This window comes from Lissotriton vulgaris, chromosome 1_1, assembly GCF_964263255.1.
Source record: "Lissotriton vulgaris chromosome 1_1, aLisVul1.2, whole genome shotgun sequence".
In the NCBI taxonomy this organism is placed as follows: domain Eukaryota; kingdom Metazoa; phylum Chordata; class Amphibia; order Caudata; family Salamandridae; genus Lissotriton; species Lissotriton vulgaris.
The window spans coordinates 140,502,608-140,517,218 of NC_141685.1; the positions used below are offsets into that span (position 1 = coordinate 140,502,608).

General features: G+C 43.2%; 1 protein-coding gene and 1 pseudogene across 1 annotated transcript in view; both read right to left on the bottom strand.

The window, feature by feature from the left end:
• The window catches only part of LOC147737806 (uncharacterized), a 146,088-nt gene that overhangs the window by 90,245 nt on the left and 41,232 nt on the right, over nt 1-14,611 (bottom strand). The window lies entirely within an intron of this gene.
• Nucleotides 5,529-7,394, bottom strand: LOC147737807 (uncharacterized; annotated as a pseudogene).

The window sequence follows — 14,611 nt, forward strand, 5'->3', positions numbered from 1 at the left end:
TTTTTGGGGCATTCTAAAAAGTGTTTTCACTCTCTAACTTGAAGCTCCCTAAGAAAAATACTGATGCGCAGTTCCTGGTTTCTCAATAAACAAGCACAATATTGATTTGAGAGAGGTGGTTATTGTAGTCATACGCACTGGGGTTAGTTTAGAAAAGAGAAATATAGAACTTCCTTTATCTTTAGAAATAATAAGTGCATAAGTTTATGTTCAATAATTTCAGATAATTTACAGATAAAGATATCAGATAAAGATCCCCTAATTACTTATATCTTGTGGTATCAAACATCTGCTAGAATTAACAGACTTCTCTTCTAGATAAATCCAAGTTTGAGAAGGTATTAAATGCGATTATCAACTTTCTGTTATTTTAACACATTTTCTCAGTGCACAGAGTATTTTCCCTACATAGATCACAACATTTCATGCAATGGTCTGTGCTTGAACGTACAATGAAGGGGTAAAAATGTATTTCTACCACAATCAAGAAACCCTTGGGTCTCTGAGGATTACTGTTTCAAATGAAGACCTAGCTAAAATGAAATATCCCTCACCCACCATAGTTGGCATGCTTCCTTATTGGGAATCTCCATGACTGTGATACAACCGCCTCACAGAGAAGGAGGAGTTCAGGCATATTTTGTCGTAAAGAAAGGTATACTAAATATCACAATAATGAGCTCAGGGTAGTGTGGGCAGCAGAGTGAAAGTTAAAACTTGCTAAAGGGTATGTGGTTTCCATTATTTGTACGCCCCTGGGCCAGGATTAAAAACAGGGCACTGTGGGAGAAACATATATGCACTGTTAGAGTCAATAAGAGGTCAACATGTTTCAGCCTATTAACCCTCCGAAGAGGTGTTTGCGGCATTCTTCAAGACTTAATCAAAAGTTCTGCTGCTCAATGTACTCAATCACTAACAAGCATTGGCATAGCCAATAGGTCTCGGCTTTGAGGCCTTATAAGTGTTTAGTCATGCAGATCCAGCAACAATGTAAAATAATTTCTATTAAAAAAAAGAAGACTATAAACTAACTAAGCTAGACGTGACTTTGTAACTGGTTAATCGAACGTTTCTGGAGGTTTAGTATATATAAACAACTCCTTTTTTCTATGGTGTGTCATAAAATTGATGCTCTTAATTTTGGTAAAAGTACATAATGTCAAAAAATTCAATACTGCTTTTAAATCAATTTACTTTTGAAAGCTTGAAGTGAAAGACAATTCTAAGTGGCAATTGCTTATGAGTAGGCGCTAATGACTATTTCCGGATGACAATGTAATTAGCATTTTCGTATAAGCTGTGTTAAAAGTATGGGTAGGGAAAATGGCTATTTTGGCCAAAGGCTCCCCTTTCTATATGCATGCTAGTTCTAATTTGTACACAGAATCACATTTTTTTATGTGGTACACTGTAATGTTAGATGAATCTATTTTACCCTTCTGATAAGTAAGGGATGACGATGAACTGTTTTTCGTCCCTGGTTTTAAACGGATTCAGGTTGGAACAGACGAGGTGTTGGTTGACTTTGCCTCAGATAATAAATGTTTCCCGCATGCTGCTTTCATGCGACCTAAATCCCTTCAGTGGAAGAGGCAGGCTGCATGCCTGCAGATATGGCCAGATCAGTACTTGGCTGTTTCGGTTGGTAAGGACAGGGGCTTAGCTTCCTATTAGTGCAGCAGGTGCGGTGACACCAGGTCCCAGATGCCTTAAAGGCCCATTGAACCCTGTGGACCTGTTTGTCACAGTTCAAACAGAGGCCTGAGGGGCCCACAGAACAATGATTATTGCTGTTTTCCAAAATCCAAACAGAGGGCAGGGGTCACATTTCCTTTCTTACCTTGAGGCCCAGGGCACACTGGCTAGGCCACTGGTTAAGGATGCAGTGGGGAAGAGGTGGGGAGACAGATGGATTATTTAAGCAGCTTGACGATGACTTCATGCCTGGGTATTACAGTATTCATCGCAATTAAAGACTGAAGCAGGAATAAATCTCATAATATAGGAAGGCCTATGTACAAATGCAGCTCGATCAGACAGTTCGGGAACGCCTAATGGCTTTGAACTTAATAAAGCCACATTAATCACTGGTCTTGAAATGCAAATGGCAGCATTAGGCACACAGAGGTGTAATCTACATGATCTCATTATGTTCAGGGTACGGGAGGGTGTTTAGGGAATACAGCACTTTGACAAAAACATTTCTGCCACCTTAGAAATTCAATCTTCCTTGACCTACCCTAGTATACAAGTAGTACCACATTCTTTGTATACCTGAATTAAATAGGCACAGAAAATTTACCATATTTGAAGACCCAGTTCAGAATTACATGGAAGGTGCACTGTCCCAGTCTACACAAGGGTGCAGTCTTCGGCGGGTGCTGTCATCCCACACAGGGGGAGTACACCAAATTATGCTGGAAAAAACATGTGGTGCCCCAACGTAAGCGCAGTTGTAAACCACCATTCTGCTTACATAGTAAAGCACCTGGCAGCTATGAGATTAGGTGGCACGTTTCCCCTGCAGGTGGTTGGGGTCTGTCACCATCCTGTCAGGTGGGGGGTATACAATCAGTGCGCCTCCTTACTGCTTGTCTCCCTCCGCCACGCAATTTCATCACAAATCTCGTCCCCTTTTGGCTACAGTGGGGTTTTTCAACACTGCCAGCGCCAGACCCTGCTGCAAACCCAACAGGTCTCCCAGTTCTTTCATGGCCATGGCACATAAAGACAACATCCAGGACATCATGCCACTGAGTGACCTGCCTATACAACTGGTGCAGCTGCAAAACCTGTTTGTGTCCTTCCAGACGCTGACTCACCCTATTGTAGGCAGAATCCAACATTTTCTCCAGTGAATTAGATCATGCCAGTGGCAGACCCCTCTCCCTATTCCACCCAGACTTAACAGTGGTGACGGATGTATCACTTCTGAGTTGGGAAGGCCATATGGGAGATAGAGACTAGGGAACCCTCATCACCGGCAGAGACCCAACTCCACAACAAGCTGTTGGAGTTGCGAGCATTTCACTTGGCAGTGAAGGTCTTCCGGCCCACCATCACAGGAGGGCTGGTGCAGCTTCTCACAGACAAGACAGTCAATGACGATGGCCTCATTAGGAAGTGTCACACTTGAACTTGTTTGACAGCGAGCCGAGGATTCACCTGCTGCAGTTGTTTGGTCCGACGAACGGGCGCTGGAACTGCTTAGTTGAATGTGAGTTCCTCCCAGGTACGCTGCCCAGAGATACAGAAGAATCCTTACTGGGTTGTATTGAATATAGTTGAGAAGCATATTGGAGAGGCGGCGATCTACCGTCCTGATGAGACCACGGTAATTAACTGGAACGGTCGAAACATTGACTATACAGGGACTATTTCATATAAATTATGTCTTCTAAGAATCGCCTTTGCATAACTTGTATTGTACGAAAGTATTTACAGCCCTGTTTCTGTGTACACAATGTGGATCGGACGGTTTTATCATCATATCACTTTCATCTTGAGCACTGCGCAGTCATCACTCAACACTTTATATATCACCTTGGCTGCTAAGGCTTTTCCCCTCCTGCGCTGAAAATCCTAAAATCCCATGGTTCATGACAAGGTCAACTCGTCATAAGCACAGCTCCAGTGTACTGCACGACGAGCTGACCTTGTCATGAGCACCGAACAGCTTAAACACTTGCTGCTGAGAATACAATTAGAATTTTTGGAAATGAAAGGCCTCATCTGAATTCTAATCATGATAAAAATTGTGAATTAATATCTGGCCAGGGCCTGCAATGTGATATAGACCTGTGAGATAATGAACTCATAGGCCTCTGTAGTTGTTCCCAGTACGCATGGGAAGTGCTTCTATGCGTCTCCGCTTGTCACTTGTGGAGCACAATGACGTCGACACTGAGCTGCATGATGTCTCCTACTGCGTGCAGCAGGACTGCTTTAAAGTTTGAGGATCCAGTCTGGTGTGTGGGGAATATTCACACGGTAAGGAATCTGCAGGTAAAGGAGTATCCACCAGAAAGAGCGTTACCGAAGGCAATGAACTGGTTTGTTATGTTTTCCTGCTGTTGTATAGTATCTAATTCTGGGTGGTGAACTCAGCGGAGCTCGTAGAGTTCCTAAAAACTCCGCTCCGTGGAGCGTAGCAAGGTTTTTTTCAATGCTCACGCTCTTCAACGTCATGTGCTGGAGCAAGGAAAATCCACCACCTGACGAGATTTTTGCCTTGCTCGCGCTCGCCAAGGTCTAGTTGGCGAGCAAAATCAACCTCCTGGGGCGATTTCTCAAAGCGGGTCGTCGGATTTCTCAATGCGAGTGGTCGCAGCAGGTCACAACCACTCGCGTTGAGAAACCTTCCTTCACATTGACAAAGCTGCAGCTCGAGTAGAAGCAGCTGCACCCTCTTGCGCTGCACATGGTGCCTTTCGCGATTATTTTTACAGGGCGGGACAAACAACCCTGGATCAAAATCACCAAGAAGGGCATGACCCTGACGCACTCCGCTGCTCGCGGAACACCGAGTAGAGCGCCAGAGTTTTTTTGTCACTTTGCGGAGTTCTTCATTGAGGAACTCTACCTAAGCTTAATCTTATCCTGAAAATATAGATTTCAGTCATATGTTAAGAAACAAGGGTGAGTAGAAGCCTTTTGGGTGGAGTAAAATGTAAGACATTAATATTGTGATTTTTTTGGCAATTAGTTGATTTTTGCAAGCACTAACACTTCTCTGTGTAAAGTAAAGACCTTGAGAGTTGTGTAACTTTCAGATACTCAAATTGTGGATTTTGTTGCAATTAAAAAAACTTCAAGGCCTGAAATTTCTTTGGAGGTTGCATGCGGGCAGCCTAAGTTATCCTGTAAGAGTTTCTGGGTGAATTCTATTGCAACTAAAATATGTGCTCTCTCATGTAAAATCAGGTTGTTAGTAGCTTTTCTGCAACTCAAGATACGCCTTACTTTTCACCTGGTGTGGATGCATGTCTCATGTTCAGTGAGATCTCCTTTCTGAGTAAGACGTTTCTGGCTTTCCCCTCCTGTATAAGGCTTTAGTCCAGCGCGAATTCTCTCATGTGAAATGGCATTGTATTCAAGACTAAACATTATCTGACATTCAGAACACAAATAAGGTTTTTTCTCCCATATGAGTTTGCTCATGACAAGTGAGAAGTAATTTGTAACCAAAACTTTGCTTGCATTTCGAGCACTCATAAGGTTTTTCCCCCGAGTGGGATCTCTCATGAAGCATAACACTGTCTTTCAGATTCAACCTTTCATGACATAAGGATTATTATTATTATTATTATTATTATTATTATTATCTAGTGTGGAGCTTCTCAGGGTGAGATAGCGCTTTCTCTGCAGCTTTTCTGGCATTCAGAGCACTCAAGGTTTTTCATCAGTACGGAGTCGTTTTTGGTTACTGAGGCTGTGCCTATCAAATAGGAATTTCTGGCATTCACAGCGTTGGTAATGTTTTTCTCGTGTGTGCGTCTGCTCATATAGAGTGAGATTGCGTTTAAAATTGATGTTTTTCTGGCGTTCTGAGCACTGAATTGTTTTGATGGTGTGTTTTCTTAAGGCGCTTGTATCCATCTCTACCTCTGAATCTTTTCTGAAATTTAGAGCACTGATAATTTTATTCACCAGTCTGGATTCTCACATGTTCAGTGAGATTAGATGTTTGGCTGAAACACTTTTGGAATTCGGGAACACTGATAAGGTTTTTCCCCAGTGTGGATTCTTATATGGCGAGCAAGAGTCCTTCTTTTACTGAAACATTTCTGGCATTCGGAGCACTGATAAGGTTTTTCCCCAGTGTGGGTTCTTATATGCTGACTGAGACCGCTTTTTTCACTGAAACATTTGTGGCATTCAGAGCACTGATAAGGCTTTTCCCCAGTGTGGATTCTTATATGCTGAGTGAGACCGCTTTTTTCACTGAAACATTTGTGGCATTCAGAGCACTGATAAGGCTTTTCCCCAGTGTGGATTCTTATATGCTGAATGAGATTTCTTTTTACACTGAAACATTTGTGGCATTCAGAGCACTGGTAAGGTTTTTCCCCAGTATGGAATCTCACATGTGCATTTAGAAGTGATTTAAGTGTGAATTCTTTTGGGCATTCAGAGCACTGATAAGGTTTTTCCCCAGTGTGGGTTCTTATATGCTGAATGAGACTGAGTTTGTTTATGAAACATTTCTGACATTCAGAGCATGGATAAGGTTTTTTCCCTGTGTGGGTTATTGTATGTCGAGAAAGACTTCTTTTGTTTTGGAAATTTTTCTGGCATTCAGAGCACTGATAAGGTTTTTCCCCAGTGTGGGTTCTTATATGCTGACTGAGACCGCTTTTGTCACTGAAATATTTGTGGCATTCAGTGCACTGATAAGGCTTTTCCCCAGTGTGGGTTCTTATATGCTGACTGAGAACGCTTTTTTCACTGAAACATTTGTGGCATTCAGTGCACTGATAAGGCTTTTCCCCAGTGTGGGTTCTTATATGCTGACTGAGAACGCTTTTTTCACTGAAACATTTGTGGCATTCAGTGCACTGATAAGGCTTTTCCCCAGTGTGAATCTTTCTATGCCGTGTGAGACTACGTTTTACACTGTAATATTTCTGGCATTCAGAGCACTGATAAGGTTGTTCCACAGAATGGGTTATTGCATGTTGAGAAAGGCTTTGTTTGTTACAAAATCTTTCCTCGCAATCCGTGCACTGATAAGGTTTTTCCCCAGTGTGGATTCGTATATGTTCAGTGAGTCTGATTTTGTAACTGAAACATTTCTGGCATTCAGAGCACTGAAAAGGTTTATACCCAGTGTGGGTTCTTGTATGCTGATTAAGCTTGTTTTTGTCAATGAAACATTTTTGGCATTCAGCGCACCGATAAGGTTTTTCCACAGAGTGGGTGAATGCATGGCGAGATAGGCTCGCTTTGTTACAAAACCTTTTCTGGCATTCAGAGCACTGATAAGGTTTTTCCCCAGTGTGGATTCTCATATGTTCAGTGAGTTTCGATTTATGGCCGAAACTTTTTTGGCATTCAGCGCACTGGTAAGGTTTTTCCCCAGAGTGGGTTAATGCATGTAGATATAGACTCGGTTTGCTACTAAACCTTTTCTGGCATTCAGAGCACTGATAAGGTTTTTCCCCAGTGTGGATTCTCATATGCTCAGTAAGATAAGATTTACGCCTGAAACGTTTTTGGCATACTTTGCACGGAGAGTGGTTTTCCCCAGTGTGGATTCTCATATGTTCAGTGAGAGAAGATTTATGCCTAAAACTTTTTTGGCATACATTGCACTGAAAGTGGTTTCCCCCAGTGTTCATTCTGTCAAATTCAGTGAGATAAGATTTATGGCTGTATCTTTTTTGGCACATGTAACTTTTTTCCCCAACTTAGGTTATTTTACCTCGATTGAGGCGGTTTTGAACACTGAATTTGTTCTCACAGGTCGTGTTTTTATAAGGTGTATTCCTAGAGTTAATATCTCTATGTTTAGTTTTCTCTTGCTTATATGCCACAGTAAGAGTGAACCTGATTTTAGAGCTGGGCTTGTTTAGATGATGCTCAGCATTTATCTCTAAAAGAAATTGTGGGTAATCTTCTTAACACTAATCCAAGATGGCCGCGGAACAGGAGCTCTAGGGAAGAGCTCCGGGATAAGGGATCACCAAAACTGGTGAAAATCCCTGAAAATCCAGGTAAACCGCCCTGCATAAACCATCTCTACGACCTGTAACCGAGCGTGTGCACTGCGGACCGGGAGAAAATAGAGAAGTGTGCAAACATCACTTACTGGGTCACTGGACGGACTGGTCTCCGGGACGGACTGCAGGACGGAGCGGTTTGAACGAAAACGGGATGCAGGGTCACCGCAACCGGCAATAGACATAAGAGGGACATCGGCAGCACCAGCGGCACAGCGGCACTGGGCACGGTGAGCGGCGCCGCCGCACTGCAGGGGGTGCTGGAATCGGCGGTTGCGGCGGGAGGAGGACGGGCACGGTGTTGGGCACTGCAGTCGGGGAGGGCGGAACAAGAGGAGCGAGCTCGCGCGAGCAGAGGTGGGGGCATCGATATCCATCTGCCTATACCCCCCCCCCCCCCCCAGCCCCACCGCCGGGGGCCGAGAATAGTCTGAGCCGACCCGTCCTGCCTGATCCGGCAATGGCGGCGAAAACGAAAACGGACTAATAACCCTTAAACCTCACACTGGCCGCAATCACGGATTTAGCGCGAGGGACCGAAGCTGTTAATCCCAGCCCAGCAGCGCACAAAGGGATGTGGTGTAATGGATTCGACGAGTTATAAGAGGAGGAAAAGATAAATCCGGCTTGCCTGACCTTAAAATGGCGGCCGTTTATGACATCCTCAGTCATGGAACAATGACTGCACATAAATAAACACAGCAGACATAATGAAAACAAAAGAAGGCTCAGAGAGGAAAGTGTAGAAGGACTCTGACTCCAACCACTACATAGAAAGGAAATTGAAGAAGGACTCTGACTGGAACCACTACAAGGAAAGGAAATTGAGAAAGGGCCTCAAGTAACTGAAAGTGAGAAGGGACTTTAGCTCTCACTTAGATAGAGAAACAAACGGCCATCTTGGAACAGTGAACAACTTGCGTTAACAACAGAACACCCTCACTCAAGACTCATATGTTTAATAAGGAAAGAAAAAGAGGACAAAGTTTGAGAAAAAAAAAAGAAAAAGGACTAAGAGAGTAAGAGAGTAGCAATTTACAAAGCGAAAGAATGAGGTCATGCAAGACAATGGAAAGAGGAAAGTAAGGACAGCTAGAACATGTGATAGATCAATCCTTCTATGAAAGGGGGCTGGATATATTACTAAATGAAAGCGGACTTGCTATTGAAGCGGAAACTTCTTGAATATTGCCCTCCCCCCCCCCCTCCCCCCCCAGAACAACAATAGACTATGAAAGACGGACATCTTGGAATGGCTAGTCCTACACAAGACTTCTCTTAACTCTCTAAGGGATAGTGAAATTAATTCCTACGTCATGCTAACGGAATTAAAAAGGTTCAATTGGAGCTCAGCAGAGGAACTGCACCCGTCACGTAATTGTGAAATTCTGGTACGTGATCCATCTGCCAATACTGGAACCAAGAAGGAGATTACCATTGCTCACTGACAAGGGAACAACTCTGATCAAATTTAAACAGTCTGATAACAGCAACTGAATATGGATGTAAGAGGCCGAATGACGATAGGCCCTGAAACACAGACTATAAAATATCCTTCTACTCTATCCAAAAATGCGGCCAAAAAGTTCAAACATAACACATTGAGAAAAAACCCGGACACATTGTTCGCCGACCCATACTTTGATATGGTCAAAGGCACCATAATGAATGACTTGATTTTTCACACAAATAAAACAGCGAAATGGCGCAATGCACTTACAGAAATGCTGATCATAGTAGATTTGAAAAACATCCCTCATGGCACAAAATTAATAACTTCCCCATCAAGAAGTTGCAATGCTGAACTATGCATCACGTTATATAAAACGGGAATAGTGCTGATACAAGCAGCCAATAAGGACCTTGAGGAATTTGAAAAGGCTTTCCTAATTGTAAAAGAATCTTTGGAGAGACCAAGACACCAACCACCCATGACCCAACATGAAATCATGCGTGACAACAGGGTCAATTCAACTGGGGACATCAACCAACCAGTTGATACCACAGCCCGCCACAACTCGCAAACCCCCAGCCGTGGAGACATAACGGAAACTGAGAAGGTAACCCTAGAGACTAGTACCGATAGAACAGGGAGGTCTTCCAATCCGGCTAATGAAGAGCACAGCCTGACCCACAAGGAAGAACCGATGCAAGTAACCAACAGAGAACTGGAGAGCTTTGAGCTAACTCTCCAAAACTCAGAGGTTGACTCAGAAGGACCAAACCTTCAACAAAACGGGTCACTACCAGATATCACTCGCGATAACTTCGACTCCAACACTAGAGACACCAATCTAACAGATGGCCAGAACAACCAAACCGATAACACTGAAGATTTAACCGTAAATGCGATGGCATCACCAGAGACTGTGAGAGAAAGGATAACGATGACCACCAACCTTGGAAACAAAGTGAAGAATAAGGTCCCAAGGATAGAGCCGGTGCCGCGAACGCACAACGCCACGGCGCTGGAAGAATGTATCCCAGCTCCAAGCGAACCCCTCTATGAAGCCAACGAAATGAACAAAGTAGAGGAGATCGACCCCTTTCCTTCCCCGAATACAAGACCAGAATCCCTCAGATCCACTAAAACACCCCTTACCAAGAAAAGATGTGTGGGAATGAGATTTGATCAGTTGCAGAGAAGACCAAACTACATTGCTCATCCAGCCAGGTCTACCTCACACAAGAACTCATCCCGAACTCAGAAAGAAATCAAGGAGCTCCAAAAACTTGTAGGGAATCTAGCCCAAAACGCAATGAAAGTCTCACAGACAATGGGAAAAATCTGGGAGATGACGATAAGCACGCACACCAAGGTCTCACACATCCAGAATCTGGTACACAGACATAATAGACCTATCAGGACAAAGCCCCTGTCGATTGAAGAAACTCGAGCCTTACTCAGGTCCTATGAGCAACATGCCCGCAGCAAGGAGGAGAATATTGAAATTGTACCTATTGACTCTAATAGATCGACCAGAAAGAATGACAGGAAAGCAATCCACCAAAATCTTCAACATATTCAGCTTATTGCATCTGAAACGGATAATGGAAAACTCGTTAAACCACAGAAACCCTTGAACTGCCTTCTACTTAACTGTCGTTCGGCAACTAAACATGCAGCAGATATAGCCGCCCTCATCATCAATAAAGAAATTGACCTGGCCATCCTCACGGAAACATGGCTCAATGAATCTTCATCTCCTACCATGGATCTCTTAGTACCACCACAATATAACATCGTCAGGCTAGACAGACCAAGGAATGTGGGAGGAGGCATAGCTTGCATTCACCGATCTGAGATCGAGGTCTGTCACTTCCAATCCGATCCCTTAGAATCCTGTGAATACCTTGGCATTAATGTGAGAACACCAAAGAATCAAAGCTGCAAACTGCATGTATTCTACCACCCACCAGGGGAGAACGCTAAGTTCACAGAACAACTGATGGAGATCATAACGACCAACTCTAACTCGGACGCCAATAATATATTCCTAGGCGACTTTAACCTCCATTGGAATGACGGCGGTGATAAATTGGTCAACGCGCTTAAAGACTTCCTCAATGAGCTAAAACTTGTACAAGCCTGCAACCAACCCACTCACTCACTAGGAGCGACCTTAGACTGGATTATCTCAAAAAAGGATGAGACCTCTATCCTTGCTATAGACCCATGCGACTGGTCTGACCATCACATCATATCATTCACGATACCGACATTGACAAAGGGCAGGACCGTGCAACCACGCAAGCTCGAGAAACTGATCCGAGACACAAAGGAGGCTAACACTGAACTACTGGTTAAAAGGTGTGAGAGAGACTTGAAGCCACCCAACAACAAGCAAAATGTCAATGAGCTGACCGATCATTACATAACCTCAATTGGTAATATCGTCAATGACACCATGCCCCTAAAAACGAAAAAAGTATCAGAGAAACCAAGAAATCCTTGGTTTAATGAATCATTGAATGAGGACCGGCGCAAACTGAGAATGGCCGAAAGGAGGTGGAGACAACATCCCTCCTCCCCGGAGCTGAAAGCGCTCAGAAAAACAAGAAAAGAATACAACAAAAAAATAATCAACTCCAAAAAAGAATTTTTCAGAGACGAATTGGACAGTGCCATAAACAGACCACGAAAACTCTTCGAGATCTTAAAACAACAGTCAAATAAACTAACCAAAACGGTTTTAGAGAATACAAAAACGCCCATAAGCTGCGAGGAATTCTCCTCATTTTTCACCGAAAAATCTAAAGTGCTTGAAGATGACCTCACAATTGCAGCAACTAACCTTAAGGCACTACCTCTATCCAGTGATGAGTCCAATTTCTCACCAGAGTGCCTCCAAACTAAAAATAAGGCAAAATGGGACACATTTGATCTATACGACCAGGAAAAAATCGCCAGAACGCTGGCGGCACTTAGACCGAACAACCACTTTCAAGACCCATTACCAGGAAAGTGTGTAAGAGAAATCAGCCACACGCTAGTTCCTATCTGGACTGAGATAATAAACGCCTCACTTGCACAAGGAACCCTCCCTGACTGCCTAAAAACAGGGCAGGTGATGCCCATCCTTAAAAAACCGACAGCTGTTGCCACAGACCCGAACAACTATCGACCAGTGACCAACATCCCTCTACTGGCTAAACTCATTGAGAAATGCGTGCAGGGCCAACTAAGTCAACACATCGCTAAATTCTCGCTACTGGATGATTGCCAATCTGGTTTCAGAACAGGGCACAGTACCGAAACTGCGATCCTGCACATTGTCGATGACGCCTTACAAGCCCTAGACCGAAATCAATCTTGCCTACTGATCCTCCTAGACCTATCATCAGCTTTTGATACGGTTAAACACGAAGTGCTTATGACCAGACTACAAAAGAGGATGGGTTTGTCTGGAAACGTGCTGAAATGGTTTAATTCTTTCCTACAGAACAGGACTCAGCGATTCCTGGTTAACCAAGCAATCTCTTCCCCGAGCCCCAACGCAATAGGGGTCCCGCAAGGCTCTACGCTATCCCCAGATCTATTCAACTTATACGTAGAACCTCTTACGGAGATCCTTCAAAAATCACAAGTATCCTATCACATGTATGCGGACGACACGCAATTATACATAAAGATCGCCTCCCTTGAGGACATCGACCTAATGAACAAGACATTAAAGAGTGCTCTGCAATGGCTAACGTTGAACCATCTGAAACTAAACGCCCAGAAAACCGAATTCCTTCTAATCTCACCGACAAGGAGCCAATCTGAAGTTATAGAGTGGACTAAACTGGTGACTGCGCTAGAATGCACCCCGACCCTAGTTAACTCAGCCAAATCACTAGGAATTACACTAGATAAGAATCTCGACATGAAAAACCATATTAACGCAATGGCCAAGAGCGCCCGCTTCCACCTGAACTATTTAAGAAAACTGAAACCCTTTATCACTGAGACAGATCTAAAACTGGCTATACAATCACTAGTCATCTCGAGGATCGAATATGGCTGCACCACATTGGCGGGCCTGCCAAAAACATCCACAGCACCGCTAAAAGCCTGCCTCAACGCAGCGGCGAGACTCATTACGGGAACAAAGAAATTCGATCACATTTCTCCTCACCTGAAAGCACTACACTGGCTACCTTATGAAGCCAGAATTCAAATGAAGATGGCCTGTATCACGCACAAAGCGGTTCACTACAACACACCGAGATATCTAGCCAAGAAACTTCAGATCTCAGGAGGTAACAGAACTACGAGAAGCGCAAAGGATTTGCTATTACGACCAGCATTTTTCCACAAGAAAAAGACCTACAACAGAGCATTCTCCGGAGCTGCCCCCAGAATCTGGAACTCACTCCCTCCAAACATCAGGAAGATTCAAAATACAATAACATTCAAACGAGAATTGAAGAGCCACTTGATGAGTAAATACCCTACTTAGAGTAACTTAAGGATCACCGGGATGATCAAAGACGCTAACGGAGTGCTGCCCCCTCCATGGAAAATGGGAAAGATCATCATCGAACAATGAACTGATACCGTGTGCAAGCTGAGGCTTGACACTTCACAGCTACCTCGTATACATGTGTGAATTTGAATTTGAACTATATCTCACAGTCATACTATTTAACTTCTATCTCACTTGATTTATTTACCAATATATGTGGAACTTTAACTATTTGTCTCAACCACTATATATAACTTCTACCTCACTTGATTTATTTATACTTATTATCCTTGATATGCACTGAATCGCCTTATAACCCTACCTCAACGAACATGGTTTGTTAACATGACACAAGCCAAGCCTTGCTCTCCATTTAATGACAATTGCACAATTATTATGATTATATATATTAATCGCGTCCATACAGTATATTGCCTTTCTACCTCACTATGCTCTCGTTGCTATTACTGCTTTTATTATCTTTTTATGCAATTCCTTTCTGTTAAGCGCTCTGATACCCACGGGTCTTGTCCGCGCTATACAAAACACTATAAATAAATAAATAAATAAATAAATAAATAAATTGACCAAAATATGTCTGGAAGCAGCCCTGTAACACATGTCGAAATGTTTCTAGTAGATAATAGTCTTTAGGTTATAGCCTATCTGGCAGCAACTTATTTTGTGACTGAAGTTTTTCTCAAATCTATTTGTATAGGTTCTTAGTAATGCAGTGATAAGGTGTTAGTCTGATATTTAATGATTAAACTGATAAGTACCTTTTTGCACTGACGTAATGGCAGTAACTGAAGGCGTTAGAACGTGCACAGTACTATTGTGGATCATTAGTCGCAGGACATCAGTTCCTTTTACCCTTTCTATGTTTGGTGTAAGGTTAAGATTTGTAGTTCTGAAGACGAGGATTTATTCACATTA